Source organism: Equus asinus, unplaced genomic scaffold, assembly GCF_041296235.1.
Source record: "Equus asinus isolate D_3611 breed Donkey unplaced genomic scaffold, EquAss-T2T_v2 contig_197, whole genome shotgun sequence".
Classification (NCBI taxonomy): Eukaryota; Metazoa; Chordata; class Mammalia; order Perissodactyla; family Equidae; genus Equus; species Equus asinus.
In genome coordinates, this window is record NW_027224846.1 from 261,492 (window position 1) to 285,754 (window position 24,263).

The 24,263-nt window shown below is 38.8% G+C and overlaps 1 pseudogene; it reads right to left on the reverse strand.

The window, feature by feature from the left end:
- The window catches only part of LOC139043286 (sodium/hydrogen exchanger 9B2-like), a 54,546-nt pseudogene that overhangs the window by 6,678 nt on the left and 23,605 nt on the right, over positions 1-24,263 (reverse strand).

Consider the following 24,263-nt stretch of genomic DNA (forward strand, 5'->3'; position numbering starts at 1 on the left):
CCTGCATTTTCTTGATAGTAGTTAAGAGCGACACTTTTCTTTACAAGCAACAATATTTAAGGCATAAAATTTACTGTCTTAGATTGACAAACATTCTTTTCTAACCAACTGCTTAAAAGATCAGTATTAACTTTTTATATAATTGTGACAATGGGAACCACCAAATATAAACCTACTACAGATACTACAACTGAATATAAAAAGTTGATTTTAGCAAAAACACTACTTTGAAATTCTCACCCACAGTTTCTGGTCTGAGAGATGCAATAGATACCTCTGCTCCAATCAGTCCAAAGAGAAGGGGCTGGAAGATATCCCAGGCCACTGCAATAATCTTTTCAACCTCTGCCTAAAAGAAACACACATACACATACAGGGATTTTTATTATGTGAAGTTAGAAGATCTAAGAATTTTACTAATTTGAAATCTGAGTCAATTTGACCTGAGATAGGCTTTATCTATGTGGCATCTATAAATAAGAAGGTAGCTAGAATACAGCAAAAAAATTGCATAAAGATACTTCTAACAGTTAAGGTATTACATAAGGTGCGTTGGTGTTGGTTTGCAAAAGGATGTTAACTATAAAGAATCTCATCAAGTCATCTCAGGAGGACTTCGACTTCTGAATACATGATGTGTGTGTCCATAATACTTAGTATTACTTTATAGTTAATTTTCACTCAACAATATGATTAAAAGATCTTGTAATATTTATACATATATCTAGAAATGCACCTTATTGCTGCATAATAATGTATGATATGGAAGTACCATAGTTTATTCAACCATTTCTTTATTAATAGACCTTTAAGTTGTTTCCAATTTTATTTTATTATAAAAGAATACTGTTTATGACTATCTCAAATCATGCACAAAAATAAAATTCCGGTATAGTGAAGTGCTGTGCCAGTTATTAACTTACTGCCCCTCGGCTCCAAATCCTCCTTTCAATTGTTGCTCTGCAGAAGATGGAGCCAGGGGCTGGCCCAGTGGCCCAGTAGTTAAGTTCGCGCGCTCTGCTTTGGCGGCCGCGGGTTTCGCCAGTTCGATTTCTGGATGTGGACGTGGCACTGCTCAACAAGCCATGCTGGGGTGGCATCCCGCATGCCACAACTGGAAGGACCCACAACTAAAAACACACAACTATGTACCGGGGGGCTTGGGAAAAATAAAATCTCAAAAAAAAAAAAAAAGAAGATGGAGCTGGACCCTTTTAAGTCTTTCCCCTTTGCTAGCTGGACCATATTAAATTTTGCCACTAGAGGGCGCCCAAGAGCTACTCCAAGAGGAAGGCGCTCGTCTGGTTCGGTGGCTCCTCCTAGCAGGATGCTTCCGCACCGGGTCCTGCAGCCCGGGTGGCTTCTCCAGAGCCAGGCTCCTAGGGTGTATGGCGGCCAGCAGCACTCAGCGGTCAGCAGCTGCCCCCAGCCTCCTCCTCGGGTGATTTCATAGCCAACTGCCCTGGGCAACATACCACCCCATACACCTTTAGAGGGTAGATTTCCAGCAACTTCTGCAGGCAGGGTACCATGGTGACTTCTCTGCCATCCAGTGAACCAAGGCTCTAACAAGGCTTGGATTCTCAGCCCTGGGTGCCGAAGTAGTTGGGGTGGGGTGGGGAGGTGGAAGCGGATGCTGCATCTCAGCCCTAGGGGTTTATAGCTGCTATTCCTATATTCTTTAGGGGCCTCTTTACATCTTACAAGACAATCCCTAGTATGGTTAATAATAAGCTTTCCCTATTCCAGTTACTATATGGTTTCTCATTCCTTCTAAGACCCTAATTGATATAAGTACTAACTTTATAACACACAATACAAAAACCCTTGGAAAAGATTGACATAATTGACTAGAATAAAACGAAAATATTTTGTGGCAAAAGAAACCATAAAAAAGGATAGGTGACAAACCAGGGGAAAATATCTGTACTATGTGTAACAGAATAAGGAGCAATATCCAATCAATAAGAAACAGACATAGAACCTAATCGAAAAATGGGCAAGGCATACGCACAAGTAATTTGTACCAGAAGAAACACAAGGGCCAAAAAACATGAGATACTAAAACTCAGTAATCAGAGAAACACAAATTAAAATGATATACCATATATTTTTTTTGGGGGGGGGGAGCCATCATATTGGAAAAAAACACTAAAAAGTTTTAATAATGTCTAGTATTTATAAGACTGTAAGGAAACTCAGCAATTGGTAGGAGAGCAAATTGATAATGCTTTTTTTGTAGGGCAATTTAGCAGTACCCTTAACAGTGTCTAAGAATTTACATTTAACAGATTTTTTCAATCAACTAATAAGAATCTATGTTTTTGAACGACATTTTAACATTTTTTTACCATTTTTACACATCTAAGGATCTATACTTTCATTTACGTACTCAGCAGTTTGACAAAGGAGGATTACCTCGTTTCCCTATTTTCTTAATTTTTGTTATTTCTGGTATGTTTATTAAGGTGAAGATTCTATTTCCTCTTAGTTTATAAATGTTTAAAGACACCGTATATGAGGGGTTGGTTGATTTATTTATATAGTTCTATTCCTATATCATTATAAAGTTATGTTTTCACATCGTAAGGAATCAGATCATGACTGAGGTTCAAATTCTGCCACACACCAACTGCAAGCCACTCGCCTCTCAGCACCTAATTTTCCTCATTTGTAAAATGAGAGGTTTACATTAGATAACGTCCAAGATCCTTTATCACTTAATGACAGTGAATCGTCTGCCAAACTAAGGTCCAGATGCCACCCTTCTACATATCTTTAAATTTTACTTTTTAATTTAGTTTTTAGAGTATATCATAGCTAAAGTTCAGACTTTAGCTGATATCCATAGTTGTAAAGAACAAAAATCAACTCCATTAATTTTAGGTTACTTAGCCTTCTGTTGCCATGACTAATGGCTTAACAGAAGTCCTCGAAAGTATTTCATGTACTGAGAACTCCAATGAAAGCAGAGGCATATTGAGTTTTCTCTATCAAATTGTTTTTATTTCTAAACTTGGACAAAGGCCACAATTTGGTTTTTTTTTTTTTCTCGCTGAGGAAGTTTCGCCCTGAGCCAACATCAGTTGCCAGTCTTCCTCTATTTTGTATGTGAGCTGCTGTCACAGCATGGCCACTGATAGACAAGTGGTGTACATCTGCGCCTGGGAACTGAACCCAGACCACCAAAGCGGAGCATGCTGAACTTAATCACTAGACCACCAGGGCTGGCCCCACGATTTGGTTTTTGATTGTAATACTGTAGACTAATTTAATATCAGACATGGCCCTATATATTGTAAAACTTAAAGATGAGAGAGGAGCCACAATGTACCTTCTTGTGGGTTTTTTTGTAACTTCAAAACTAAAATGAATCTGTTTATAAAGAAAATAGAGGGGCTGGCCCCGTGGTGTGGTAGTTAAGTTTGGCACACTCCACTTTGGTGGCCCAGGTTTGCAGGTTCAGATCCCAGGCGTGGACCTACACCATTCATCAGCCATGCTGTGGTGGTGACCCACATACAAAGTAGAGGAAGACTGGTGCAGATGTTAGCTCAGTGACAATCTTCCCCAAGCAAAAATAAAAAGAAGATTGGCAATGGATATTAGCTCAGGGTGAATCTTCCTCAGGAAAAAAAAAAGAAAGAAAAAGGAGTCATCAAATAGGCTAAGTACAAAAGAAGACATGAGTTCAGAGGAATGAAGACTGTGGTGTCCACTGAAAGTTAAGGCCACTTTACCTATCTGTATGCACCATTAGTAAGAATCTTCAACAATGGAAATCACTTTCCATTATGGACAAAAAGAGAAAGTTAAGAGAAACAGAAGTTTCATCATGAGTTAAATATCTACTTAAGCTGACACTTCTCTTCTTAGAGAGAAGATTTCAAGATTCAGAAGATTGAAAATATATCAAGAAAAACATCCTGTAGCTGTTAAAGTCATCAGAAGAAGCACTGCATTTGAAAACAGATGAAAAATATAGATGAAAAAGGCCTTAAAAAAGTGAGTGCATTTGAATACAATAATGGCAAGATTACAAGGAAAACCAAGCAGGAAAGTATGAGATAATGTCAGAAAACTACAGGCGCAAACAAAATTTTATAAAATATTGTAGCTTGTCAAAGCATAGTTAACAACAATATAGCTACAGCACTGAGTTTACAAGTGTTTTATTTCCATTTTCCCACATAATAGCCACAATAATTCTTTAGTGATTATTATTATTTTTCTCAGTGTACAGTTGAGGAAACTGAGTATTAGAGAAGGTAAGTGACTTGCTTGGGATTACACATCTAGACAGTAGAATCTCTGGGACTGGAATCCCAATTTCCATAGATTAAATTTTATGCTCTTTTTATTACATTGTGCTGCTCAGAGATAGTCATAAAAATTATTAGTGTGTTCTGACTAAGCACTTTGCCTTATATAGATTATTTCACTTAATCCTCCACTCTATGAAGTTGTTGCTATTATCATTCCCCACTTGAGAGATATGGAAATCGAAGACTGAGAAGTCAGATACTTTGTACATGGGCATACAGCTACTCAGGTGTAGGGCTGAGCTTAATCCAGGAAGTCTGAGTGCTCAGACCCTATGCTACACCATGGAACAAGGAGGAAAAGCAGTCCAAAACCTGGACTCATTGATTTGGTGCCTCCAGAAGTAGGGACTTGCCTGAGTACTAAATTAGAAAAGATATGGAGAGTGTCTGCCATATAAGTGATTCAATGAAGGTTTTTTTACCCTGTCTTTAGAAAATCATTTTCATATACTCAAACAGTGTGTTTTCATCCTGGCTCTGCCACTTATTAGCTTGGTGACCTTAGGCACTCTATCTACTATCTCTAGGCCTTGGTATCCTCATTTGTAAAATGGGTCTCGTATCTACCTCTCAAGGTTATTGCAAAGAATAAATGAGATAACATAGGTAAGATTTCACTAGGAAAGGAATCTTTAAGAAAAAATAAACTGAGGAAAGGTCATAATAAGAGATTGATAGATCGGACCACGTGAAACTATAAGATATTTGTGTGTTAAAAATGAACAATAAAAAAAGGCACAAAGGGCTAATATCATATATATAATCAGTACATTCAACTTTAGGAGATAATGGACAAAAAACCTATCAAAGAAAAAGAAAAAATACAAATAGCTAAATATATGAAAAAGCATTCAATTTTATTGTTAAGCAAGGAGGCATAAAACAAAAAAAGATACCACTTTTGACTATCAGTAAGGATAAAAATTAAAAACAATAATATTCTAAGGCAGTGTTTCACAAAGTGTGGTCCCCAGGGAAGCAGCATCAGCATCACCTGGTAACTGATCAGAAGTACACATTCTCAGGCCCCACCGTAGTCTAACTAAATCAGAAATTCGGGAGTGGGGTCCACAAGTCCAATTTAACAAGACTTCCAGGTGGTGCTAAAGTTGGATAAACATTATTCTAAGCTGATGACGATGTAATGATATAGGTACCTCACATATTACTGGTGGAAAAGTAAATGGATACAACTCTAGAAAGCAACCAGTTTGGTAATACGTGTCAAAAACCTAAAAATGTTCATGTTATTTGACCCAAAAAATTTAGCATTAAGAATCTGCCCTAAGGAAACGATATTGGATTTCAGCATAATTTAAAATAGCAGAGACTGGTTTTAAAAAGCTTATGGTGCATCCACGTGTGTGTGTGTGTGTGTGTGTGTGTGTGTAAAGAGACATACATAGGAGATTAACCAGAGGTAAATATGAAAAAAAAAGCTGTCAGTTCTCTCTCCGGGTTTTGGGATTACATTGATCTTCTATGTAATCAGCCAGGCTGCTGGCAATTCAGGCAAAGTTATGGCAAATGCAGAAAAACAGATGATTTGTTTGGTTTATAACGGTCTTTTCTACATGACTCACATCCTCGTTTTCTGAAGAATCGTGTAACCGGAACTGGCCGGGCCCCCTCCCTTGTCTTCTGCGCGAGTGGCTCACGTCCACTTGCGGTGGGCACCCGTCTTCCCCTCGACGTCTGTTGCTAAAACTACTCTTTTATGTTCTATTCCAAATGATATGGTTCCTTTTCACTGTTTATTTTTTTATCCTATCATTTATTAATTTACAAACAATCTGAAATTGCAAAGTTTGGAAGTATAATGTTTTTAATACACTTGCTATATGTTATTCGAATAGATGTCGAAACATAAAAACGTGCCCTGCACAATGATGGTATATTCTGGTCACTTTGGAGTCGATAAACCTGAGTTAAATCCCAGTGCCACTTTCTAATTTTGTGACCTTGGACATGTTATTTAAGTCCTTCTGACTTACAGTCTCTATAAAATGTAAATGGTAATATTTTTTCAAAGGTTTTTTTGATGAGAATAAATGAGAATATCCCCTCACTGGCTAGCACAGGGCCATACGGAGTGGCAATAAAAATTGATTAATTCTCTTCCCTCTTTTCACCCATGACAGTATAATATAATGAGTTGGTTGTAATTTTTGAAGACTTTTAAACAAGTGACAACAGAAAGCATTTACCTATAAAATTCAATTTGAAGAAACTTACTACAAGCATATTTGAGAATTTTCCTGTTGAATAAATGAAAGGAAATAAACCAAAATAGTTTACAGAGCTGTTGGCTTTAGGTGGAGAAATTACAAATCATTTTTTCTTTCCTTTTATCTGACTTTTAAAAAATTTTTCAAAGTTCTACAATAAGCATATACCGCTTTCATACTCAGAAATCAAATAAACTTTATTCTAAACAATATTCTCTTTGGTAATTTATTTTTTAAATGCTAAAAAAGGTTACCATTCAAAAGTGAAGGGACAGTTTGTAAAATGCTAATGTCAGGCAAGCTCCCAGATGCTCGACAAGGGTCACAGTGCACACACAGTGGCATGCCTTCACGGAGTGAAGACTGCGAGCTCTGTCCCGGACAAGGGGGCCAGAGTGCTCCAAGAGCAGTGCGCTGGTCAGCAGCCCAGGCAGGATGGAAGGCACTCAGCAGTGAGCGCTCAGCGAGGAGCCAGGGAGCTGAGATCAGACCCGAGACTGAACAGCAATGTGTGATCACCTGCCTCGGCCTGCAAGGAAAGTGAAGCCACGGAAAAGCAAATTTTGACAAGAGCAAATGTTTACAAGAGATGAGGGATGATAAGAGGACCCAATTTATACTGGGAAGTTTATGCTTTAGCTTTCCTCTTGTCAGATGTTAAGTTACGTGAAATCACAAAGGAGAATTTAATAATACGGGTGCTGCTAAGGAAAAAAAAGTAGACCTGAAATAAGCCTTACAGCCAAGCCTCCCCAGGAGGACGCAGCAGCCCTGGGCCCATGCAGTGCCTGCAGCAGGGCTCTGCAGAGCCTTGCTCCTTGCCTGCAAAGCCCAATCCACTGCGGCCTGCTTTCCTGGGGCCTCAGTCCCTTATCTACACAAGGCTCCAGGCAGCCCCACCAATCCACCCTCCTCTACAGCAAAGGGATGCCCAACTGCACATGTCTTGCCTCCCGAGAGTGAAAGCCTCCAACGGAGTGCCATGTGCCCACAGTGAAGCCCTGCCTCTACAGACCTCTGCAGAGACCGCTCACCTGCAGGGCACTGCACACCCAACCTCAGGACTGATAATCAACATATATTTTTCATGTAGTATTATTTTAAGCTGAATTATTTTCAACAGTTGTCTTTGGTTTTCCCAAATGATATATGTGTATTTAGTTTAGGTCACCCACATCTAATTTCTTCATGAAGCAGAATAGTATATGATCCTCTCAAGTTCAAATCCATGAAAATGTACCTTGAAATTAAATAAATGGCAACCAGCTAATTTCCATAATACACATAAAGGAAATGAATAATTTTAATGATCTTGAAAGTCAGTAAGAAAAACAGACAATCATAAAAAATGGGCACAGGCTTTTGAATAAACTGGCTAGTAAATATATGACAAGATGATTAGCTCCACTTGTAAAGAAATACAAATCAGATCAATAATGAGAAACATTTTTCACCTGTCAGATTAGCAAAATATCTAAAGATTGAAAGTACACAGATCAGAAAAACAGATCCTTTCACAAACTGTTGGTGGGAATATAAATTGGTACTGCTGTTTAAGAGGGCAACTCAAGGGGCTGGCTGCATGGCTGAGTGGTTAAGTTCGTGCACTCTGCTTTGGCGGCCTGGGTTCACCAGTTTGGATCCTGGGCACAGACCTACTACACACCGCTTGTCAGGCCATGTTGTGGCGGCGTCCCACATAGAAGAACTAGAATGACCTACAACTAGGATATACAACTACGTACTGGGGCTTTGGGGAGGAAAAAAAGAGGAAGATTGGCAATAGCTGTTAGCTCAGGGCCAATCTTCCTCACCAAAAAATTTTTAAAAAGCATACGTTAAAAAAAGGGCAAATTGATACTATCAAAAGTATCAATGTGCATACTCTTTCATAGAGAAATCCTATTTCTAGAAATTAATCCTATAGATACACTCAAAGATATGCTATATTTTGTTGATTTTAAGAAACACACTTTTTCATTTCTGAAATTAGGAAGTGATGTCATAGTTTAATTGGCAGCATTCTTTTTCTCTCTTGGTGGCATGTAAAATAATGGTGCTTCTTAGACTTGATAGTGTCTTAGTGGTATATGCAAGGATATTTTATTGATGCACTTTTTGTCTTGGCAGAAAATTAGAAACAATTTAAATGTCTGTTAAATTAAATTTAGGCAGGAAACTGGTTAAATAAAGTACAGTACAGCTATACAATGCAATACTCTGCAACCCTTACAAAGAATAAGGGAGGCATCATGGAAATATGACCATGATACATTTTAAGTAAAAACATCAAGTTATAGATTGGTATGTAACAGGAAAAAAGGAAGTGTATGTGTGCATTTGGGCATACATTTGTATATGTACAGAAAATAGCTCTTATGATTAATTTTATTAACTTGATATTATGAAAGTATCTGGAAAAGAACTAATCTAATCAGAAAGTAGTCATGAGAAGAAGAACTTAAAATGAAATTCACCTTTTCACTGCTCCATCCCATGCCTGCAAGGAAAGCCATGAGCAACGTACACAGTCCTCCTGACCCAGGGAAACCAAGATACACACTGCTGAACACCGACAGCACAGACAGCCCCAAAACAAGGCACGCCCGCTTCCATACAAGTTTGTCCTTGAGGAGAAAAAACGTGGGTTAGCTCAATTATTTCATAGAACTGATTTTTAATTATTGATTTTTCCATATTCAGGACTTAGTAGAAAATAAAAATGTCTGTATCTGTGCACATAAATGCATGACATAACATTTACTTTCTTTTCCTTAACAAAAGTAGAGTTAGCATGTGTACAAACGCAGCTTCCCCGTTCAGGAACCTCAGTGAGCCTCCTCTGAAGTCATTGATGCAGAAGTCCGCAGGGCTGAACGGAGCAGCAGAAAAGAGTGTGTGGGCTTTGGAAGTGGACAAATTAGGGTTAAAATGCAAGCTCTTTCCCACCATTGGCTATGCAGTGGCCATATTACTTAGCCTCTCCAAGCTTTGTTTCCTCCTCCTTGAAAGCAGTTACATCATGGGGTTTTTGTGAAGCTTAAAGATATGATATCTCTATTATTTTTAGGTTCTCTATTTACTCTTTAATGTGATGCTCTCCAGTTCTTCTTTCTAAATCTTTGAATACCAAGAAACTCTAGGTGGCTGTAGACTGAGAGGAGTCTGTGGTGTTGATTTTTAAAATCTAAGCAATGTGCTCCTCTCTTTCGTTACTTGTCCCTGTTCAGCCTTTAAACTTCTTGATTGCTTTAGAAGGCAGCAGGTCCTTAGAAGGGTTCGACTGGAAGCGCACAGGCCCTGGCAGTGGATGAACTGAGTTCATACCCAGCTCTACGGCGTTCTAGCTACGTGACCTTGTTTAAGTCATCTCTCCCTGAGCCTCAGCAGTGAAATGGTCATATTAAAGGTATTCTCTTCATGGGTTATTGTGTGGATTGCACTAGATCAGCGCTTCCCAACAGAACGATCAGTGATGCTGGAAATTTCTATGTCTGTACTGTCTCTGGAAATGTCCTGTGTCTGCTGGAGCTGCATGTAGATAGTCGCTGCCCTGATGAGCACAGCGGGACTTTACTCAACTCACCTGTCATTTTATACACAGTAAGCAACAAAATGTAAGCCATCATTTTTCTTTGTACTTTGTTGCATAATTAGAAAATCCTTGAATTTTCTTTTATGCATTCATAAAATCTTTTACAGACTATTTTACTTGGAGTTTTTTTGCAGCACAATAAAAATTCAAATCAACATACATTCTGATAATGCAAACATTAATTTTCTTAATTAAAGTTTTACTTCAGTTAAGATTTGAATTCCATTCAAAATGCTCTGAAATCTCAAAATAACACCAATTCTTTTAGAAAAGAAAAGATTTTTATATGTTTACCTATCAGAAGAGACTAAAGAGGGTAAAGGAAAACAAACAAGCCTTTGTTTCTCATTAAGAATCACTATGTACAGTAAAGAACTTCAATCTACTCGGTGAGAAAGAGACTATATTTTAATGAAATGTTAAGGTCTATCTATTTGATAGTATTAGAATCTAAGGTATTTTGACACTAAAACCGTGGGCCCAAAGAACCATTTTATATCTTGATTTAGTTGAGTATTATGAATAATAATAAAAATAAAAAATAAATTAATTAAAAAAATAAGACTTGCGGGGCTGGCTGGGTGGCGCAGTGGTTAAGCTCGCACGTTCCACTTCGGCGGCCCATGGTTGGCCAGTTCGGATCCCAGGTGCAACCTATGCACTGCTTGTCCAGCCATGCTGTGGCAGGCGTCCCACATATAAAGTAGAGGAAGATGGGTACGGATGTTAGCTCAGGGCCAGTGTTCCTCAGCAAAAAGAGGAGGATTGGCAGCAGATGTTAGCTCAGGGCTAATCTTTCCTCAAAAAAATGAAAATAAAAATAAGACTTGCATATCCTATTAGTTTGGAATTCATGTTATTTGTTTTACAGTGCAAGCTGAAGTGTACAGAATATAAATAGGAGAAGAAAATCCCAGGACTGCATTAACATCTTCAAGGTTTAGCTGTCTTCCTAAGCCTCACAGACAGCACTGACAGAGCAGCAAGCAGTTTTAAAATGGGGGTCATTTGCTAAATCACGTCCTTCACATGGCTCTGAGGGAGTGTTCCAGAATGTTTTCCCGTGACATTTTAGAGCACGACTTTCCCACAGATGGTTTCCTTTACCTGGTCACTGCTTGGGAAGTACTGAATAAAAAATCCAAGAAGAGCCCCAGCTGCCACACCAATTACTACCTCCAAAATGCCTCTGAGGACATTAAAAACCGTGGAACCTTAGACACACATAAAAAAAAATCTTCAGTCAGAACTCTAAATCCATAAATACAAAGACTTTACTTCAATCATCACACAAAGCATCTGATTACACAGAAGGAAAAGTTTACAGATATTTCCTGCTCTCCACAGTCTTAAATATATGTGACTTAAAGTGTCTAATAAAATGGGCCTATCTTATAAGAAAGGTATGCATTATTAGAGATAAACTTCAAAATAGGCATAAACTATGATTTGTGCACTTTTTTGTACATTTACTTCAAAAAACTTTACCTAAAGGGCCTAAGAAAATATGAAAGATAAAATTCATGATTCAGAGCTAATTGGTATGATATGCATAGGCTGGGTGAGTAGACTGATCTAGTTTTCAAACAGCCATTTAATAGCCTGATTTTTTTGTGTGTGAGGAAGGTTGACCCTGACCTAACATCCGTTGCCAATCTTCCTCTTTTTACTTGAGGAAGATTGTCGCCGAGCTAACATCTGTGCCAGTCTTCCTCTATTTTATGTGGGACACCGCCACAGCATGGCTTGAAGAGCAGCGCTATGTCCGTGCCTGGGATCTGAACCCACGAATCCTGGGCCACTAAGGCAGAGCACACGAACTTAAACCATTACCCCACAGGGCTGGCCCTACGAGCCTGATTTTAAAATAACAAATGTACACTGATTTTAGTAGGTTTGATATGTATAGAATACAGGAACTTAATTTGAGAATTAAAATCAAGAATCTTTTCTTACTATGATGAGTGTAAAGGACTCATTCCTTCTTGAATGTTTATTCTAAAAGCAAACTGAAAACAAATTATTTTTGAAATTGCTCTTAGAAGAATCTTTATTTCTTACTCAGCTTCTTTGAAATAATAGAGAGGTAAGTAGAACCAATATTTTCCCCCATATCATACAGAACTTAGGAAACTTTAATTAAAAAAACTTTGTGAACACATTGTGCAGAAAATTATATTAAAGTTGCTCAAAGGGGCCGGCCCAGTGGTGCAATGGTTAAGTTCACACATTACGCTTTGGCGGCTAGGGTTTGGCAGTTTGGATCCCGGGTGCAGACATGGCACCACTTGGCAAGCCATGCTGTGGTAGGCGTCCCACATATAAAGTAGAGGAAGATGGGCAAGGATGTTAGCTCAGGGCCAGCCTTCCTCAGCAAAAAAGGGGATTGGCAGCAGATGTTAGCTCAGGGCTAATCTTCCTCAAAAAAAAAAAAAGTTGTTCAACACATAAAGCCCTTCTTCACACACTATTCTAAGAAAAAATGTACTAACTAGTTATTGTGGGTTTTTGTCATTGTGGTTTAGAGTACACAATATGTCACCCCAAATATGCCACTGGGGCATAAGGATTATTCTGAGTTGAAGGCAATTGAGAAGAAGCAGATATAAGAAAAGCTCTCTGCCCTCTCACTATTTGCCCAAAAGCAGGACATACATTCATAAAGGTGTCCCCTCTCCTTTTTACCAGGAAGGACAGAAGTTAATCACTGAGACAACTTGGGACACTTATGGGCCCTTATCAGCCCCAAGACAGCACCAGAGGAATTCACATCACAAACTTTGCTAAAACAAGCCCTTATCTACCGTTAGGTCCCCATATGTTTCTTTTCCCACAATTTGCTGCCTCTAGAAGCTCAAAGCTCCTTTATCTTGTGCTTCTCCACATAATTATTGTTCTTTGCTAAAATGCTGAACAAGCCCAAATTCTGACCGCTCCTTTGACTTACTCATCTTTGAGGTCTTGTGTAAGCACAATGCACACGTTAATAAACTGTTTTTCTCTTGTTAGTCTGTCTCTTGTCAGTCTGATTACAGGGCCCCAGTCAACGAACCTGGTGTGGGAAACGGTTTTTCCTCCCCTACAGTTTCAATTATCTCTTGTATTTAAAAAAATGATTACCTCTGTAGTAGTTTTATTTAGCTAGGACAGCTCTCTATTAGGTAATAGTGTGACTGTCAAAAACATTTATCTGTGATAATAGTATACGTTGCAAGATATTACAGTAAATAATTTACTATAAATGTGTAGAAAGTAACTAACCACTTTCAGTCTCCCGTATAGTAAGATTATTTAAAAGAAAAAAAGACTTCTTGGGCCCCACCTCTGAAAATTCTGATGCAGTAAGTCTGGCCGGGCCTGGGATCCACATTTTAAAGAGGCTCCAGGTAGCTCCTATCCAGATGGTCTAAGGACTGCATTTAGTAGGGCAGGGCAGAGGGTACAGAGTATTGTCAAGTAGGAAGGTTCTTCAGGCTAGCCCCACCCCCACCCCCACCCCTCAGATTATGAAAACCCCAGCAGCCGCTCCCCACGGCCCTCCCTACCCTGCTCCTGTGTGATTTTAATGCAAACTCTGTTGCTCTAAAGCTGTGGTTTCCATTCCCAAAGATTATGATTTAAGTGGCCTAAGGTAGGGCCCACATATGAGTATTTTTAAAAAGTTCCCAGGTAATTATAGTGTGCAGCTGAGGCTGAGAACTATTGTTTTAAAGGTGTATACCAGGAAGCAGGGAGAATGTACGATTGGACAGGTACAGTAGAGTTAAAATAGAGACAAGGGTGTAGATTCGACCTAATTGGTAATAGAGAATCCTTGCTGGTGCTTGAACAAGAAAGTAAGACTATCAAAACAATGCTTTGAGAAGATTAATTCACCAGTGATACACGGTGGGGACTAGACGTAAGGCAACTTCAGGGTGTGGGAAGAGGTGAAGTACTAGGTAATTGGCATACGTCAAATATAGTCATAAAATGGGAGGATAACCATGGGGCAGAGAGACTGAGAACACAAGACTTTCTAAGGTGCGTTCCCACTAAATAATCTGAAGCTAAACTTAGCCCACAATTACATTTTGTCAATAATATGAAATTGCAAATCTTATCTTCCAGTCTTGGAAACAGATTAAAAAGTGAACTTAAATGTGTGCTGTCCCAAAGGATAATAAAGGTGTTGAATAACAGTAGGGAAAAAATGCCTTAAGTTCCTGTTTTATTACTACTTAAAACAAAATATGTCTGTATCAGACAGTTATTAAGTATTAATAAGATACACATTAAAATAATTATTTCCCCTAAAATGTTAAAGACGAGAGAACAGAAACTGTCCCTCCCACTTGGACTACTTTGTCCTTTGTGCTCACTGAAACACCTGCTCACCCTCTGTGCGCAGTCTCGAAGGCTGACCCTCCCGGGTGGCTGCATGCAGAAGCTGTTCTCCTTCTTTCGACTTTGCTCTTTTGAAGCCCCCTCACACACCTACCACAGTACTTGAGCATTTTATATTTAGAGGGTGAAGGGAGTAAAGACAAGAAGCCACTGGTTTCTCCTTAGGTATAGAACTAACTCTTGGAGTTGCTTTTTCTATTTTAATTTGCCTTAATCAATTATCAAGGAAATATGCCACACTCACAACATCATATCTATGTCGCTAGAGCATAAGAGAACAGCACACATGAACTGATCAGTTTACCTGTGGAAAAGGCCATGCCCAAGCACGTGTTGAAGCCAGTGATGGCCAGAATGTCATCAAAGCTGCCAGCAGCCATGAGTAAGGTCGGGACACCTTTTTCAACACCATAGCCCCCTTCCTGCAAAAGGAGCATTGAAGGCACCACCACAGCTGGAGACACAGCACCTAAGACAAAACTAAGCAGGCAGCACTTTAAATATTTATGATAGCATCTTCTTCATTATTACTATTATTAGTGAAATTATAATAACCTCCACTCTTTCAGAGGTTACACTTTAGACAATTACAGTCTTTCAAAGGCAGTGAAGTCCCAAACAGAAACACACGCACAGCTACAAGTTCTACAGAACACTTCTTCTGAGCGTGGCCATGGACAACTTGCGTTGGGACTACGCAGCCTGTCTGAAATCTGTATTTATGGCTGGTCTGGAAGACCTAATGGGGTGAGGCCCCAGGAATCTGCCTTCTATCTAAACAAAACATCCACGGCATGAGGTTTGAAAAACACGGCCATGGACTTTTTGGATTGGAATCCAGTGATGCGAGGCCTTCTATCAGGACCTGGCATGTAAAAATCAGACAACAGATTAGAAGAGGAAGGCCATAGTGACAGTAACAGTGACACTGATAACGGCAGCAGTAGGATAGCAGAAAGCATTTATGAAGCTCACTATGTACCTAACACCATTTTAAGCACTTCACATATATTAACTAATTTAATCCTCACAACCACCCTATGAGGTAGCTACAATCATTATCTTTGTTTTGCAAATGAGGAAATGGAGGCACAAAGAGATTAGGTAATTTGCCGAAGATCACATACTGGAAAGTCAGAGCCGAGATTTGAATCTAGGCAGTATAGCTCGAGAGTGTTAACCGTGAGAAGTAAGTAGTTCTTACTTCTTGCCTACTTATCAGCACCAAATTATTATTATTTTTTTTAAAGATTGGCACCTGTGCTAACATCTGTTGCCAATCTTTTCTTTTTTCTCCCCAAAGCCCCCCAGTACATAGTTGTAGACTGTAGTTGTGAGTGCCTCAGGCTGTGCTATATGGGACGCCAATGCCACCTCAACATGAGCCGTGGGGCTGACCCCAACACCAAATTCTTACCAAGTACTTTCATATTTATTTACTTCTTATGGCTCTTAAATCTTAGAAGTAGGAACCGGGGGCTGTCCCAGTGGCATAGTGGTTAAGTTCATGTGCTCTGCTTCGGCGGCCCAGAGTTTGCTGGTTCAGATCCTGGTGTGGACCTATATACTGCTCATCAAGCCATGCTGTGGTGGCATCCCACATAGAAGAACTAGAAGGATTTACAACTAGGATATACAACTATATACTGGGCCTTTGGGGAGAAAAAAAAAGAAAAGAGGAAGCTTGGGAACAGAAGTTAGCTCAGGGCCAATCTTCCTCACCAAAAAAAAAAAGAAGAAGAAGAAGAAGAAGAAAGAACTAACAGCAGGAGGAAAATACAGCAGAACAGATAATCATAAGAGCCTGGTGAAAGGAGGAGGAGGCCTGTGCTAGGTGTGGATCACCGTTGAGCATTCGTTATCCTTTGTATGGACTTTGAGGAGAGATCTGGCATCTCTCACTGGCATGGAATCAGGCATAATAAAAGTCTATTACTTCCTCAATAGTTTAAATTATTATAAAACTGTCAAAGTTAGCACCTACAAAGACATACACTATATTTTGAAGTTATAATGTTTATATGCTGGTATATTAATAGTCATAATATTATGCTGGAATATCTGTATTGTATTTTCTGATGTCCTTACGAAAATATTATGCATTCACTTGTATAGCGTCAGAGAAAGTCCTAAATGTCCGTGTGTATTTTCATACGACAAAGAAAAATCATTACCCCAGTATAAATCCCCATTGCCACGGCAAACCCATTAGGAAGTGGGCAAGAAGAGCAGATGAGCATGCCTCCACAAGACAGGGACCCATGGCTAATCTTACACAGACACCCTTCAGCTTCCTCAGGGCCTGAAATATAAAAATAGACATACGAAATAACCCTCTAAAGACACACAGAGAGAATGACATTAAATGCTTTTTCTTCAGTGTTCAGACTGTCTGGATCATCCATCATGAATTTTCCAGGTAATGAGTTTTATTTAAAAAACATTTCAGTGTTCTAAGTGTTTTAGAGTTGGCTTATTAGTCCTCATAGCAACCTATGACACAGGGGATAATATTATCATCATTGTTTAGATTTTCTCATCCAAAAAGGCACAAGTTAAAGCTGTTCTCCAAGATCATGAAATTAGTGAGTGGTGGAGCTTGGTTTGAGCTCGGCCAGGCTGCTTTCAGAGTCTGTGCTCATAACCTCCACACTAGCTGATCTAACCGTCTCGGTGTTGGCCATATGTATAATTTGTGGCCCCAGAATGAACCTGATGTAAAGGCAATCCTCAAGAACATTCATTCCTGCTTTCAAAAGCAAACACGAAAAAAGCACACTTTGAGACTCATTCTGTATGCTAGGCAGTTTTCTGAGCCAGCATAGTTAGTCCTAAACACTCGTATAGGGCTTTCCACACCAAAAATATGATGTCTTCTCTCTCACAACCCTTATTTATAACTACGGCCTGTATCTCTGTCAGAGAAAAGGGGAGCCTTTATTCTTGGTGCTGTCCCTAGATAGACAGTAACTCCACCTTTCTCCAAGAGAGAGTATGGGAACATCTTTTGGGGACAGTCCTGTATGAAATAAATTTCATTCTGTCGTTCTGAATGCTGTGCAAAGTGTCCACATCCATTTCCTAAAGCTCAGTCATTCTAAATACTTGCAATATTGGAAGAACAAAATTCCAAGTCAATAATTAGAAATTTATACTTCAATACCTGTGGATCAAGCCCAAGGCCAGCACGAACCAATATGACAGATAGTGCTATGCTTCTCAAAGCGGAAGACCACTTCTGCTTGATCTGTACGTTATCATTGATGACAGGGATATTTCTGATGAGAAACCCAGCAAGCAGCATGCCTGGGATGGAGAAATCAAACAAATCTTTAGTTTTCAAATACAGAAAATATTTTCAGTACTTTAGATGTAGAAGAGACTATCCCAGGATTATAATCCCAGGAACCACTTCTTTTATGCTTAGTCCTTAGATGAAATTATGTCAAACTTTTAATGAAAAAAAAAATTACAGGAGCTAAGAAAAGGCTTTAATATGCAGATAAAAATGAAAGATTAGAATAATTAATAATTCATTAATAATTGAACCTGAAAGAGAGAAACAGGATGTAGTATTTGGGTAGAAAGTATGATCAAATTCTGAATATAAAATGTTTTAATACAAGGCCCAATTCAGTCATCTCTTTGTATGCAAACAGCAGAAAGATTCTAAAATTATTTACCATGCCAGATTACTTGAAATATCAATACCTATATGGGCTCTATTTTACCTATTTTCAAACCAGATAATTTAATAAAAAACATATAACCTGCTTTGCAAAGGCTTAGAAGTGAGTTATCATGAAATAGACATTGTTCTGTCATGTCAGCTGGTGACTCTTCTTTCCTTCAGCCATTCAACATTTATCAAATGCCTTCGGTACTTTCGACACTATAGTAGGTATTAGAGATATTGCAATGAACAAAGGCTCAGTACTATCCCTCAACAAGCTTTCAGTCTATGGGGGCAACCTCAATTTTATGGAAGCATGAGGAGGCCTTATACAAGCTGAGACAAGGAAGGGTGAGTCAGCAGGGGCCAAAGAAGGGGAAGGGGAATGAAGAAGGGGCTGGAGAAGTTGAGAAGTTTCTGGGAGAAATAACAGTTTCTTCCAAGGTATGAAGGGAAAGTGTGACACATTCTGGGAACTGCAAGTAGTTGAGTGTGCCTGAGGAAGCCGGGTAGTTTGTCAGAGAATCCTGCCCTCCCTGATACCACATGCCCAGATAGGGGAAGGATTTCTCCTCAGAGACTGCAAGCCGTCCACACTCCGTTCTTCTCCAGCAGGACTCTTTTCTTACCACGTCCTTATATGGACCACACTTCAAAGGACTAAATAAATTTACTAACTTTGGGTTGTTTTATATGTAAGCTATGAGAATAGAGATGAATTACAAGTATAGCTTTTTGTGACTTGTTCCAGACACCATTAGGCAAGGAAGCATCTCTTCCAGGCATTTCTCATTGCTGCCATTTAATCTAGAAGAAGTTATGAATTCTGCAGTCATGATCTTTCTAGAATTTTTGAAAGTAAGAACCAGCCTACAATAGCTGTTTTTAAAAGAATAATAATATATTTGCTCATGATAAAATTAAACCATGACAGACAATGTAAAGTGACCAGTACATGTCCTACCCCAAGTGCAACTTTCCAGCTTCATTCCCCAAAGGTTTCCACTGTCCAGAGTTTTCTGTGCCCTTCCAGAAAGTTTCTCTACCTATTAAAGCATGCTTCTCTGTGTGTGTGTACGTGTGCTCTTTTGCACTGGACACAAATGAGAGCATGTTTAAATACCATTGTATAATCTGTTTCTTTTCCACTTAACAATATATCGTGGACATATTCCCAATGATGCACATATATATTTGCCTTGTTTTTTTTAATAGTTGGAATAGTTTCTCGTTGTGTGGAAGTACCATAATTTTTGGACTAAGTAAGGGACTTGAAGGAACTTTCCAGACTTTTCATTACAAACAGTGCTGAAATGAGCACAGTATTTATTAACTGCATGCCAGACCCTTACTCTACCCTGGTAATGCAGAGACGAGCTACACCAACATGGGCCTTGTCCACATAGAGCTTACATATTTGTAGGTTTGTGCAAGTATATCCATAGGATAATTCTTAGCAGTGGAAATGTTAGGCTCCAGGGTACAGTGTATATCATTTTTATAGATATTAATGAATTACCAGCCAAAAATGCTGCACTAACCTTACATTTCATTAATTTGTCAACAGTTCTTTACTGAAACTTAAAATGTGAATCTAAACCAGCCCTAAATTGATTATAGCATACAACTACCTGAAATCAAAAGGAATAATAGTCTAATAAGAACTCACAAATATGTAGGAGTTTCTTTTGGAGTTTTGGAGGGGATGAAGGAGCATTTTTCATTTCTGAGATGAATGTACAAACAATTTCCCCGAGACAGTTCTGTTTGCCGATGGCCTCCGTTGATGTGGCCACCTGACTGTGATTAGGAAGGCGCCCCCTCTGGCCTCTGAGCCCCTGGGGGGGCCTTTCCCTTGGGTGTGGAGAAAAGAATACCTTCTTTGATAAGGAGTATTCTTCTTTCCTCCTTAATTTCTATTACGGAAATTTTTTAAAACATGCAAAAATTATCAATACATGGCCAATCTTATTTCATCTACTCTCAAGTTATTTTGAAGCAAATCATTATTGAAAAAAATTTCCAGCAACCCAGACCATCAGCAAAGGAAACAGTGTCCTAGGAAAGTTGTTTTCACATTCATTTTTGGAATAAAAAATGCTCCTTCATCCTCCATCTCTGGCAATTATTTCAATGAATTTTTAAAAATATGGAATAGGCAATCACCACACATGTCTGCCTTAACAAGTCTTCTTTATGGATTCAGATAATGTTTCAGTTTTAGATACTGGCCCTAATACGCTAAGAGCCAGTAAACTTCTGTCACAAGCGTACCACTATAGAAAGGGATGGTAAGACACATTACGTACGTGACTTTTAAGAATGATTTCAGTGACCTCAGGAGATTTCATGTAATCACAAAGCCCAAGGATTTATCATTTTGCAACATGTGTATTTTGCTTGTTGCAATAACAGGCATGGAGTGGAAAAGAGAAGGATGAGGTGTAAAGGGCCTTTTCATGGCGTCTAGAACAGTAGTCCTCAACTTAGGTTGCATATTAGAATCACCTGGGGAGCTTTTAAAAATTCTGATACCCAGGGCTACTCCATTCAATTAGTTCAGAATCTCTGGGGTGGGTCCCAGGCATCAGCTTTTTAAAAAATTTCCCAGATGATTCCTACGTGCAGCCAGGTTTGAAAACTTATGATTTTTCTGTGGAAAGTGTGGTCTTTGAGCTTATTAGAAAGGCAGAATCTCAGGCCTCACCCCAGACCTACTGAATTAGAGTCTGCATTTTAACAAGATCCAAGGTCATTCTCTGGATAATAAAGTGTGAGAAGCTCTGACTTAGATGCAGGGGTTAGTAAACATTTTCTGTAAAGGGCCATACAAGAAACACTGCAGGCTTTGTGGGCCACATGGTGTCTGTTATAAGTTCTCAGCCCTGCCACTGTAGTATAAAAGCAGCCACAGACAATATGTAAATGAATGAGCATGAGTGTGCTCCAATAAGATCTTATTTCCAAGAAGAGATGGTTTGCCAACCCTTTATCATAGCACACAGGCATATTTAGAAACAGCCCCCCTTTTGTTTTTTGGTGAGGAAGATTTGCCCTGAGCTAACATCTGTGCCAAGCTTCCCCTATTTTGTATGTGGGACACCACCACAGCATAGCTGACAAGGGTGTAGTCCACAGCCAGGACCGGAACCCACGAACCTGGGCCACTGAAGCAGAGTGCACGGAACTCAACCACTACACCACCGGGCTGGCCTAGAAACAACCCATTGTCATAATAATTCAATTAAAAACTTTAACAAAAAGCACCCATGATAAACAATATGAATTAAGTGAAATAACTTGAATTTTACCTAAATTGAAAAATATATTGAGAAACAGTGTAGAGTAAGATGTAAATAATTCTACTTCTTTTTACATTTAGTTTCAATTGCTCACCACAAATTCACAAGAAAATAATTTTGGTCTATGTTAACCAATCCTGAGGTCCTCACTAATAGAAAAAAATTTTTACTTAGGAAATGTGTGTGTGTGGGGGGGTCTGGCCCTGTGGCTGAGTGGTTAAGTTCATGCACTCTGCTTTGGCAGCCCAGGGTCTCACTGGTTCGCATCCTGTGCACTGACCTAGCACCGCTCATCAGGCCATGCTGAGGTGGTGTCCCACATAGAGGAACTGGAAGAACCGACAACTGGAATATACAACTATGTACTGGGGGGCCTTGAGGAGAAGAAGAAAAAAAAAAAAGAAGATTGGCAACAGATGTTAGCTGAGGGCCAATCTTTTGAAATAAAAAAAGGAGATGTGTGCAAATATGCATGTGTAAAAGGTACATGGTTTTTAAATAAAACTTGATTTATAAATCTGTGAGAAAGGGACACAAAATGTCTTTTGTGGTATACTGAAAGTAGTACACTGAAATTTTGTAATATGGAATTTTTAAAAGAAACATTAAAGATATAATACCTAGTTTTAAGACTAATTTTTACGTGTCGTATCTGCACAGTTCTCATGGCCTCTGGAAGAATAGTTTTGTAATACATGTTGGAACTTCACTCGTTTGTCAATGATGTGAGTGACTGACAACATATTAAGCCCTGGGCTGCAGCATTTGCTGATTTCTGTATTACAGATACTTCTACCAGGGCTGATGTTAACCTACCAACCTGACGTCATTGAACGTGGAGCTGGGAACAGATGGGCAGTGACACACCGTGATATAGTATTTCCATAATCTCAAGAGGAGAGATAAGAGGAAAATGTAGTAAAATAATTAAGAAGTGATTGGTTTTGAGTATTGCTCTTGTGTTTAATGCAAGTTATTTAATTGTAAGTATATATAATTTAATTTTCAAATTGCTGTTTACCAACTGGCTCATAAAACTCATCACAATTTAACAATCAGCTTTAAGGGCCAGCACAGCAAATACAGAAATAGTTTATTCCTTTATTTCCCAAACTACTATTTTAAAAATATGATTTACTCTGAAGGACACAGGAAGTGTTTGGTACTTACCAAGAAGAGGAGGCAGTGGAGGCAACGTAGGTAACTTAATGAGCCCCAAAAGTTTCCCTCCAAAGATGGCACAATAGAACAGGATTATAATTCCAAATAGGTTTCCTCCAGGAAGACATTCACTGCCAGTAATTGACCACACTACAGCCCACAGAAGAACAAGGATGGTAACTGAAATAAACCAGGAAAACTTCTATCAATAAGTTGTCATATGTCGGTTTTGATATAATCTAAAAGTTTTTAAAAATAAATACTGAATACACATACAAATATTTACAACCATGTGTAAGTTTTGAAGAACACCAGTGATATGAACAACTGGGTAATTACCAACCATCTGAAGAAATAGGATACTACCAGTGCCTTGAAGGCACCTCTGTGTTCCTCTTAATCCCATCCCCCATCGCCTTCCACACTGCTACAACTACTACCTTGAACTTTTTTTCTTTTTACCATTCCCTTATTATTCTTTTTAATTTTACTATAAATATATCAGTAGTTAATAAAAAGAGAAACAATCACTATCTTTAACCTCTTCACAGGAGCATGAGAATACTTGAACAACCACACTCCCCTATTTTAGCTCTGCCTTGAATTAAACATTAGCATTGTTTCTCTTCTATGTTGACGTTTGTTTAGAATTACTCAGATACTTACCTTTTTGGGGGGGCCATCATTCATTGTGGCACCTCAAACCTTTCCTCTGGGACAATCATCTGGTTACCTGAAGTATTTGCTTTAGTAGAGGCATTTCTGTTAGAATGCAAAATATGTTTCCCTGTTTCAAAAACCTTGTGTTCTACAAAATCAGACACTGAAAACAAAAAGACTTATGGGAAAAACAGAGTTGGAGCAGACGACCCAAAACTCAAAACTCAAAACTTGTGACCAAAGCACTAAAAAACAGTAACAATTCTAATACAGTATCAGCACAGTTAAATCTCTACTGACATCGCATCTAAAGTCAGTCTCTTCTTTGCAGACTTAAACCCTGGAACCACACTTCCTTTTTCCCGAGATGTAGAATCTTGAGGGCATTTGCTTTAAATAGAGAGCAGCTCCATCAAAATCTTATGCAGATTGTAGCTTATTCATCAAACAAAGGTTTGTTTGTTTTTAACTGAGGGAAAAGTGTTGGCAGCTTCTTCACCTGTACTGTCAGCTTCTTCATCCACGTGTGGTTTCATTAGATAGCTTAACATTGTGGGAAGTTTAAAAAGTCTTTGAAGCCCCTAAACCAGCAACTAACTGCCCAAAAAGAACGCACTTTCACAGAGATTTCAGCTTTTTAAAAGGTCCTCAAGTTGATAAGGCTTTATCTTTAATTGTAAGAAAACATCTATCTGATTTTTGTTTTCAATTCACTTTGTATTCACTTGCTATTGCTTGATGATGAAAAATACTAAGGTGACAGGAAAAATTATGTACAAAAATGCAAATTCCATCTGGCACTCACACAATTCCCTATTTACCATCGCATAAGAGCTAATTGATGGTACAGAAACTCTCTGTAGCAAAGCATGTTATGTTTCTCATAAGGCTCTGTTGGTAGTAAAGTCTTAGTTTTGTCTGAAATTATCTTCA